The following is a 3090-nucleotide window of genomic DNA, read 5'->3' on the forward strand; positions in this document are numbered from 1 at the left end:
ACCCCGGTGACCCCCGGCAAGCCCCCGGGCGCCCCCGAGGACCCAATCCCGGTGACCCCCGGCAAGCCCCCGGGCGCCTCCGAGGACCCTCCCCGGTGACCCCCGCCAAGCCCCCGGGCGCCTCTGAGGACCCACCCCGGTGAGCCCCGCCAAGCCCCAGGTGCCCCCTAGGACCCACTCCGGTAAACCCCGGCGGGACCCTGGGCGCCCCCGAGTACCCTCCCCGGTGACCTATGGCAAGCCCCCGGGCGTCTCCGAGGACCCACCCCGGTGACCCCCGGCGGGACCATGGGCGCCCCCGAGGACCCACCCCGGTGACCCCCGGCAAGCCCCCGGCCGCCTCCAATGACCCACCCCGGTGACCCCCGGCAAGCACCCGGGCACCCCCTTGGATCCACGCTGGTGACCCGCGGCAAGCCCACGTGCGTCCCCGAGGACCCACCCCGGTGACCCCCGGCAAGCCCCCGGGCACCCCCAAGGACCCATACCGGTGACCCCTGGAAAACCCCGGGCGCCCCCTAGGACCCACCCCAGTAACCACGGGCAAGCCCCCGGGCGCCCCCGAGGACCCACCCCGGTGACCCCCGCCGGGACCCCAGGCGCCCCCGAGCACCCACCCCGGTGACCCCCAGCAAGCCCCAGGCGCCCCCGAGTACAAACCCCGGTGACCCCCGGCAAGCCCCCAGGTGCCCCCGAGGACCCACCCCGGTGACCCCTGGCGGGACCCCGGGAGCTCCGGAGCTCCTGTTTTAACCTTCCAGTTTAGGAGGAATGAAATCAAAACAAAAGCATTAATTATTACCTTCCTCTGTAGACGGCGTCACAGTTCTCACCCCTGCCCGGACATTTTCCTTTTCCGGAGCAGGAAAAATCATAGAATCGACGGGAGGAAGAGAAGATCTTGAAGGACCTTCTGTTCAGAGCAAGCAAAACATAAGGAAGTTTACCAAACATAACAAACTATCGCAAAGAACACAGAACTTTAATTATCCGTTACTGTCAAACATACAGTGACCAGAGCATGTAAATAAGAGAGGTGACTAATTTGCCTCTGGTTGCCCTTGCAATTCCCATCTAGAATACCAGCTGGCTGAGAATCAGGTTGCTCGATGCCCCCAGCTAAAAATGGAAGTCTCTCCCTCAAGCAGCTCCCAGCCACCATCACCTGCCATTCTGAAGCCAATCAAATTTCACTTCTTTGGCAAATAGTTGGATTCACCAAAGCATAGCCAGCTACCCGGTATTACTGGAAGAATTTCTTTTTTAAAAAAGAACGTCAAACGGGATGAAGGTGAACAGGGTAAGAAAGTAGGGAATATTAACTCACCACCGTGTCTCTTAGTTTTTTCCTTCATTTTCTGCGATTTGATTTCTTCAAGTGTTTTTATTCCAAAATTCAGACCGTCCTCTGAAAACAGAAAACACTTAATGAGACTAAGGCTTAGAGGCACTCACTGAGGACCACAGATCCTCAGGCTTCTTAGTGCTCAGGAACTTTCAGAAGCATTTACAATAAACCCCGTCAACACTCCTCACAACTGAAAGAACCGTAGAATCAATGGCATTTTGCCCCTCCTTTCCCCCTTCAGGGTAAAAATTGTAGTTTTAATTTTAATCCATTGACACGATATTAGATCCCTCTATCGTTAGATATGGCTTTCAACAGTGGTTGCCAGGCTGCACGTGCAGCCATTTAAACTCCATGCTGTGGCCCTGTTTTGTTCTCCAAAAGGAAAGAAAAGCAGTTCAACTTTCTGACCCAATGGGCACATGATGGTATCAGGGAGAAATGAGATCATGGAAATAACCGAGTCCATTCAGCACCCCTACATTCTGTTGTGTTTTTACGCCACATTGCTTTCGAGTTCATTGGCAAGTTCTCCTTCCGATTTATCCTACTACAGGTGCCGGAATACCTTGCTTAGCAGTAGTAGCACTGGCTTTCCGAGTGGAAATCATCCGTAATCCATTTTGGCCTTCCTCAGCTGGTTGCTGGATGGGAGTTTTAGTTTCTTCTCCTGCCTCAGAAAGCTGGTCTGAAGGGGAAAAATCTGTTCAGCTATGCATAGACCAGATTGTTCATGATTATGTAGCTCATGCGATGACACTCCAGTCCATGGCTCATATAAAAAAGCTTTTTTTTTCTTTTTTTTTAATACAGCTACGCTGACCTGATGAACTCGTAAGGAGACTACACTAGGACAAAACATCTCGGACTCTAGATTCTCTCTGCAGCTTTAACTACTACACAACATATTACTCTTCAGACAGAAGAAAAAGGAATTTCCCTCCTACTTTCACATAGAGCTTTACACAACAGACCAGCTAAAGCCAAGAGTGGTTCTAAGCTTTCCTCCAGCATTTCAGGTTCTGTCCACTGACCGCCAGACAAAGCCACCAGCGAGCTGACCAGACTGCCTGCCCTATCGCTAGTCAGACCTCAGCTCATCTGTGATTTATACATTCATTTACAGCACAAAGTCCTTCCAAGAACCAAAGCATGCTCACCATCGTCATCTTCATCATCATCTGCAGCATTGATTACAACTGGAGGGTGTGTAGGGCTTGGGACATTTTCCGAGTTTTCCACTTTCGTCACCCCCCTTAGCTATGGAGAGGCATTGGACTGGACAGAAAGTTTGTTTTGCTGCAGTGACATCTGAGCCACTTTCAAATCATCGTGATTTGATACACTTGGCAGTGTAGCTAGAGGAAGAGGAGGATCATCAGTAACATGGCAGTTTAAAACTTTGGCCACAATGCACGAAGAGCATTGGTAGGTAAGGCAGATAACCTGCACAGGCAATGAATGCAGCATCTCCTTTTGCCCATCCCGCCACTGTTTACACCGTGAACAATGACTTGCCTTCAAACAACAACACATCTCCCTGCCACCCAGCAGAAGATGAAACAACAGAAAGCAAACTGCAAGGCAAATATCACACAAAGCAGAGAGAAGCTGAGCATGAAAGCAGAAAACAAATACCAGCAGTACACCAGCAGGACACTCGGTTTAGCTGACCACCTAGGACTGCAGACCTTTTCCTGCACTCACAAATGAACGGGTACCTGATGTCTCCTACAGTATTG

The 3090-nt window shown here is 51.9% G+C and overlaps 1 long non-coding RNA gene across 1 annotated transcript; it reads right to left on the reverse strand.

The window, feature by feature from the left end:
* Nucleotides 1-801: 801 nt before the first annotated feature.
* On the reverse strand, nucleotides 802-2676 carry LOC308182229. Its single transcript, XR_013941721.1, has 4 exons — nucleotides 2509-2676; nucleotides 1917-2036; nucleotides 1328-1408; nucleotides 802-913 (listed from the first exon to the last, which is right to left on the reverse strand). It is a non-coding gene; the product is annotated as an uncharacterized lncRNA (long non-coding RNA).
* Between the last annotated feature and the right edge of the window lie 414 nt (nucleotides 2677-3090).

The sequence above is a fragment of the Anser brachyrhynchus genome (genome assembly GCF_964034855.1).
Source record: "Anser brachyrhynchus genome assembly, chromosome: 23".
In the NCBI taxonomy this organism is placed as follows: Eukaryota; Metazoa; Chordata; class Aves; order Anseriformes; family Anatidae; genus Anser; species Anser brachyrhynchus.